The sequence below is a fragment of the Sus scrofa genome, chromosome 6 (genome assembly GCF_054392235.1).
Source record: "Sus scrofa isolate SSC_HxYL_T2T_F1_AM1 chromosome 6, Sscrofa_HxYL_maternal_Yorkshire_Landrace_v2.0, whole genome shotgun sequence".
In the NCBI taxonomy this organism is placed as follows: domain Eukaryota; kingdom Metazoa; phylum Chordata; class Mammalia; order Artiodactyla; family Suidae; genus Sus; species Sus scrofa.
Genome location: NC_139388.1, coordinates 45,649,508 through 45,657,319, shown reverse-complemented (window position 1 = coordinate 45,657,319; position 7,812 = coordinate 45,649,508).

The following is a 7,812-nucleotide window of genomic DNA, read 5'->3' as shown; positions in this document are numbered from 1 at the left end:
GGGACCACATCCTTCCTCGCCTACTGTGCGGGGAAGGCTCTGCCACACACAGCCCAATCCTGCATGTTCGCGAATCTTCAAGGGTGAAAAGGAGAGGAACTGAGCATTCACAGCTACAATGAAGCTACCAGCAGCAGTAGGCAACACTGTATGGTACAACATATGCACGGTTCATGCCTTCCTTTCACACCTCGGAATACAGCAGGACTCCCCGGCAGGCTCAAGCTGTCACCAGTCCCATGGGAATGCAGCTCTCCCAAGAATACTTCTTCCACCTGATGGCCCACCTTCCAGAACGCTGCTCCTGGGAAACAGCATTAAGCCAGCATGAGAAGGGTGTGTGTTCCCTCCGAGGGGTTGGGAAATTGCCTTTGAAAAAAATCGTAGGAAAAGTGGATCTGACTTCACACTGGCAACCTCTGGCTAGACTTGAGCCCTTCAGGGTAGAGGTGGCCACACTGCAGAGCTAGCTTGGCGTCCCCATAAGTGCCTTGTCATGCTGGTTCATTTCATGCCACTGGAGTCCAGGGGGAGTGGAAGGAGGCTGGCTTCCTCACTGCTGGTGTGGGATGTAACCGCTGCCTCTGGGTGATGCTGGGTGATCCCAGGAGCTGACTCCTAGGAAGCTGGATCCTTAGTGATCCACGTCAAGACAGAGCATTATCTTCATTTTTTGTGTTTTTATTCATCCAAAGCCTCATGGATGAATAGCATAGAGTATGCTGCTTATTAGTGAGACCTTAGGATGACTTTTTAAAACTTTTGTTTTCTTTTATTAATTCATTCCTTTTGGCTGCACCTGCTGCATGCAGAAATTCCCTGGCCAGGGATCAAAGCCGCATCACAGGAGTGACCTGAGCCACAGCAGTGACAACACCAGATCCCTAACCCACTGAGTCATCAGGGAACTCCAAGATGAATTTTTTTTAAAAAAACATGATTTTAAAAAATGAAGGATATATATATTAATATGTTTGGGTCACTTTGTTGTACAGCAGAAATTTACAGAACATTGTAAGGCAACTATAATAAATAAAATTTTAAAAAACACATAAAAAATTCAAATCACTGGGAATAAAATTCTAAATTCAAGTTCAAAAAAATGAACTCAAACATCAAACATGTATTGAGTATTTACACCATTTCAGGGGCTTTGCTAGTCCCTAGGCATGGAGAATGAATACAAAAATCACTTTGTTGTACAGCAGAAATTATCACCACCTTGTAAATTAATTCCACTTCAATAATAAAACTTTTAAAAGAAGGTAAACATATGAGTGAGCTATTGCTGCGTAACAGACAACTCCAAAACCCAGGGACTTAAACAACAACTATGTCTGACTGTAGTTCCCATCATGGCACCGCAGAAACGAATCTGACTGGCATCCATGAGGATGCAGGTTCCATCCCTGGCCTCGCTCAGTGGGTTAAGGATCCAGCCTTGCCATGAGCTGTGGTGAAGCTCATAGACACGGCTCCGATCCTGTGTTGCTGTGGCTGTGGTGTAGGCCGGCAGCTGCAACTCTGATTTGACCCCCTAGCCTGGGAACCTCCACATGCCACAGGTGTGGCCCTAAAAAGCAAAAAAAAAAAAAAAAAGCACCTATGGATGACCAACCTTGTAGGTGGGTGAGCTGGGGTCTGGCTGATCCAGAACAGGCTTGGCGAGGCAGCTGTGCTAGTAAATGTTTTTCTCTCTACTGCCGCTGACCTTGTCTGAGCTCTTTCATGCCCTAGCTCTGTGACCTCGTAAGCCACTGACTCTTTCTAAAGCGCACGCTGCTCATCTATTACATGCAGGTGACATATCCCCATTCCCTTGGATGGTTGTGAACACCAGTGAGATTGACTCAGTGCGCTTCGCACCGTGCATGGCACAAGGAAAGCCCACAGACTGGCCATTAGCTTCATTATCAGCCTAGTGTGTCTGCTCCCAAGTAGAGGCTGGCAGACACCCAAGCTGCATCCGCCCTTGTTGCAGAGGTGGGTCCTGTTAACCACGGCCTTTCATCGTTGCTTGCAGCTAAGTGATGCTGCTTCTCAAAGCAGATTTGAGAGATTTGTTTTTATACATTGTGTTTTTATGTGACTGAGGCTTTGTTTACTGGATGAGAGACAAGGGTACATGTCTGTAGAAACTGGTGGAGGAGAGAAAAGTTGGGGGGAGGTGTTTTGAGACCCACAAAGGTGGCAACTGACGCAAACATTTGGTTTCAGGAGTTCCCGTTGTGGCACAGCAAAAACAAACCTGAATAGTATCCATGAGTATGCAGATTCAATCCCTGGCCTCACTCAGTGGGTTGGAGACCTGGCATTGCCATGAAATGTGGTGTAGGTCACAGACACGGCTCACATTCCACGTTGCTGTGGCTGTGGTGTAGGCAGGCAGCTGCATGTCCGATTTAACCCCTAGCCTGGGAACTTCCATATGCTGCGGCTGCAGCCCTAAAAAAAAAAAATGGAGAACTATTTCACTGACAGAGGGAGATCCCCAAAGTGGAGCTGGAGAAGGATTCTTTCCCCCAGATCCTAAAGTCGTGCCAGTCCTTGGCAGCCTTGTCTTGGTCACATCAAGAGCTTCAGCTGGAGCATCTCTGGGTCCCAACATGTTGGCGGTGGCTATGCTGAGAGTACAAAGCCTTGGCAATTGCCCAGCTGTTGGAACTCTGATATTGGGAGTTTGGTATACTGGTTCTGAACTGCTCACCTCTGCAGAAGACAGGTGAGCTCTTTCCATCAGCGGGAAGAGTTTTCCTCTTAGGACAGGTGCTACCTGTGTAGTGAGGGCAGGTCCTGGCATTGCAGAGAGTCCCCTGGTTCAAGCACCTGTGTCTGAGCAGAGCATGAGATGGTGTCTAGAGGGGCTGGAGGAACCTAACAGTCATAGAAGCCTCTCGACCAGGCTCTGGGCCAGTGAGAAGTAATCTGGGGCCCCGCAGGTTTTTGCTTTTGTTTTTAATTGTCCAGCTATTCCACTTTAGATTTGTCCTTATATAGATTTGTCCTGAATTTCTCATTTGCTTTTGTCAAAGCCCAGTTTGCTTGTCACCACCTCTGGGAAGACTCCCCCAGTAATCCCACTGGCCTCCTCCACACAAACACCAGCTTCAACCCTTGCTCCTGCCTCTGTGGCATCAGCCAGCCTTGTGATTCTGGGTGAATTAATCACACTCCCGACTAGAGGCCCTCAAGCATCCTGAGCCAGGATCAGCCTCCTCTTCCTTCTGTATTCTCACTGCCTGCCTGCAAGAGACACTGGCTCTGAGGCAGTTTTCAGAAAATGTGAGACTGAGCTGACAGAACCCATTCCGTCCAGGTCCAGTTGTTAGATCACGTCATTGGATGGGATGGGCCACTGAATAAGTTAACCGTCTGGTTAGAACAAGGTGATGAGTCCTGGAGTAGGACTAATATACACGGAGAGTAGAGTCAGGCTAAGAGTTGAGAAGGGCATCTCTGCTGCTTGTAGGGGCCTGAGAGAAGCCTCATGCATGCATTCGAGAAATAATTATTGATCATCTGTCATGTGCTAGGCACTGTTATAGGCACTAATGATAGGTTTATCACTAGTGTCGCTAGATACTGAAGGTGCATCAGTGAACAAAATATATGAAATTCCCTGTTCTCATGAAGCTCATATGCTAACTGGAGGGAGGTAGGTTAAAAAGAAAATTATCAGGCAGGTCAGGTGATATTAAGGACTCTAAGATAAAGAAAGCAAGGAGGGATTATAGGGGGTGCTGAAAGGGCCAAGAGACTATGATTTTACATAGGTGGTTAAATGACTTCACACAGACCATGGCATTCAAGCAAAAGACATAGGAATGAGGGAACAGAGCATGTAGGTAAGTGGGGGACCAGCATTTCACGTGGGAGCAATAGCATGTGAAAAGGTGACAAGAATTATTAAAGAAAGCCTTTTGGGTAGAAGGAAAATAACACCAAACAGAAACTCAGATCTATAAAAAGGGATGAACAGCACTGGAAATGGTAAATAAATGAGTAATTATAAAATAATCTTTTAAAAATGATAATATCTTTTTAAGTATAAAGATGCAGAAACAGATATAGGTATAGCTATAGATTAAGACACAGACACAAACATAAATATAGATATAGATAACAATGTAGTTGATAGTGTCTGTTGAATTAAAAAGCAAGATCATAGTGCCACATAGATAGGAAGATGAAAAGAAAAAAGTGGACATATACTATTCTAAGTTTTTATATTATACATAACATATATCTGAAAGTAACCTGTGAAAAGGTAAAAACATAAAGCCGTAAGCAATTAAAACAAATAGACTAAAAAAGTATACCTAACATGCTCAAAGTAGAAATAAAATGGATTACTAAAAAATGCTCAATTGATTCAAAAGAAGACAGGTAAGGAGAAAAAAAGAAGCAAAGACAGGAGAAAGTAGAAAACAAATAGCAAGATGGTAGACTTACGTCGTACCATGTTAATAATTATATTAAACATAAATGGTCTAACATACCAATTAAAAGCCAGAGATTATCAGATGAAAACTCAAGACTCAAATACATGATAAATATTTCCATATGGAATTGCTTCCTTGCATATTAAGGAAATTTAAATACTTCTCCAAATTATGATCCTGATAAATCTCAGTCAAGGAACTGGGAAAATAGGAAAGTTATAAATCTGGGGTGCAAATGAAAGCCTCACAATAAATATAGAGACATTACTTGTTTCAAGGAATCCATTGATGTCAACGCAAAAACAAGAGGAAAACTAACTAACACACAGTCTAAGGTTAAGGTAAACATTCGCAGGAACCAGTATGTAAGAGACAAGCATTACTGTCACGTTGTAAATTTGTGATTATGGCCCTGTCTTCTACTAATGGTGAACCATTCTTACAAATATGATTATTAATGTTTATATGCATAGCATACCTTACATAAATCCTATGAATGATGTTTCAAAAAATACAAGTTTTGAATTCACAATAATCCTTAAATTGGCATTTTTAGAACATGAGCCTTTACAGTGCTGTTAACATTACTTGATAGGTGATTTAAATGTTACATTATATGAATACTATCCCATGATGTCCACTAGCATATTCCAATGGCTTAATAATCACTATTGGCTATAGTTCTTTGTAAGCACATTTAATAGAATATGTGAATACTGAATAATACTCTAAAATACAGTAATAATTAATAATTCATTAATAATAAATTAATGCTTTGTGTGTTCAGCACTTTTTAAAGAGTGATACCTTTTTATTGAACACAGTTATTAACTTTATTACAGGTTTAACCATCTCTCTCTTTATTTTTTTGTTTGTTTGTTTTTTTGTTTTTTGGCTGTTCCTGTGCCATGCAGAAGTTTCCAGGCCAGGGATCAAACCCACACCACAGCTGTGACATTAGCCACAGCAGCAGCAGTGCCAGATCCTTAACTAGGCCACCAGGGAACTCTGAATCGTGTCTTTTTGATGGAAGCAGAAATGCAAAGGAAGGCATTGAAAAAAATGACATTAAATAATTATATTTCATTAGTTGCAATAGTAGGAACTGAATTTATGAATCTTTTAAAATCTTTCCCATGGGCATCAATTGGTAAATATAAACTTAAATGGTATTCTATTCATTCTTTAAATATATTTTAATGATGATTTTTGTAAAGAAGAATACCTTTTAGATATTAAATTTTTATGGTATTAGTTTTCTTTTTTCTTTTTTAAATTTATAAGTTTTACATGGCAGTTATTTTGTTAATGTTCCCTTTTCACATGGAGATAATTTCCACATGTTATTGAAAAATATATGTAAAAATATGTTCGTTAGCAAAACAAACAAAAAACAGTGTTGTGACAAATATTGGACAGCATGATTTAAGAAATCCCCAAGAATCCCTTGGAATTCTATTTTTTTTTTTTTGTTCCTGAATATCAAGGATTAATATCTACCTACTAGAAAAACTACTTTGAAAATAAAGACAAAGGAGTTCCCATCTTGGCTCAGTGGAAATGAATCTGACTAGCATCCGTGAGGCCTTGCTCAGTGGGTTAAGGATCCGGCATTGCCGTGAGCTGTGGTGTAGGTCACAGATGTGGTTTGGATCTGGCATTGCTGTGGCTGTGGCATAGGCTGGCAGCTACAGCCCTGATTCAACCCCTAGCCTGAGAACCTCCATATGCTGTGGGTGTGGCCCTTAAAAAAAAAGACACAAATAGCTTAAAAGAAAGAGATAGAAAAAGGTATATCATACAAACACTTATTTTAAGGAAACTGACATATGACTAAATTAGAAGACATAGTAGACTTTAATGCAAGGATCAACACCAGAAGTAGAGACATTTCCTAAGGATACAATGCTCCCATCTTCAAAAAACACAACAACCATGCAAGTACCTAGAAATATACTCTTTTTTTTTTTTCTTCGTCTTTTTGCTTTTTCTAGGGCAGCTCCTGCGGCATATGGAGGTTCCCAGGCTAGGGGTCTAATCGGAGCTGTAGATACTGGCCTATGCCAGAGACACAGCAACGCGGGGATCTGAGCCGCGTCTACAACCTACACCACAGCTCACGGCAATGCCGGATCCCCAACCCACTGAGCAAGGCCAGGGATTGAGCCTGCAACCTCATGGTCCCTAATCAGCTTCATTAACCACTGCACCAAAACAGGAACTCCCTAGAAATGTATTTTTAAAGTACATAAAGCAAATAATAGTCGAATTAAAGGGAAGAAAAAAAACAAATACAAAATACATTTTGAAGAATAAAAACAATCAATCTTCTATATAGAATGACTAAGGTAAAAAGGAAGATACCACAGAGGGACAATACTGAGAAGGAAATAATGAGAATAAAAACAAGGGCAACACACCAATCCTAGAGACATTTTAAAAACAATAAAAATATTATGACCAACTTAATGTAAATAATTTCAGCAATTTGAAGAAACCAAAGACATCTGAATGATACAAATTGCCAAAATTGACACAAGAAGAAATAGAAAAGGGAAAACATTCTCTATGCATGAACCTCAAGGGAAAAAAAAAAAAATGGAATTAAACAACTTCTCGCTCAGCCAACTACAAGTCCAGAGGGCTTCACTGGAGAATTAAATCAAGCATTTAGAAAAGTAGTATTGCATCTTGCATGGGAATTAAGTCCTAGGGTCCCCATCAGGATTCTTATCCCCAAGCATCAGAAGTAATAGCAGACTATTTTAAGACCAAAACCAAACCAAACCAAACCAAAACAAAAAAACCAACAACAACAAAAAAACATACTGGGAGTTTCTGTCATGGCTCAGTGGAAATGAATCTGACTAGGAACCATGAGGATGCAGGTTCGATCCCTGGCCTGGCTCAGTGAGTTAAGGATCCGGCATTTCCGTGATCTGTGATATAGGTTGCAGATAGGGCTTGGATCCCCCGTTGCTGTGGCTGTGGTGTAGGCCGGCAGCTATAGCTCTGATTCACCCCCAGCCCGGGAACCTCCATACACCGCAAGTGGGACCCTAAAAAGACCAAAAAAAAAATTTACCAGAAGGATTTTGAGAAAACCGTATACCCAGTCAGCGTCTAGAGCCAGTTTTAGGAATTGTACAACTGGAAAGGATATGCCCAGTCACTCCACAGAAGCACCATGGTCACAACAGCTGAGCCCAGACCTTATGGCCAATACCACCTACTCCTCAGACCCCACGCATCCATCCCTCCTGGGGTCAGTTCTCTATTGGTCCTCAGGGAATAAGATGTGGACACACGCTTCCACCACTCTCCCTAGAATTTCACACAGTCCCCACTTCATTGTTTCATTGAGGTTTCA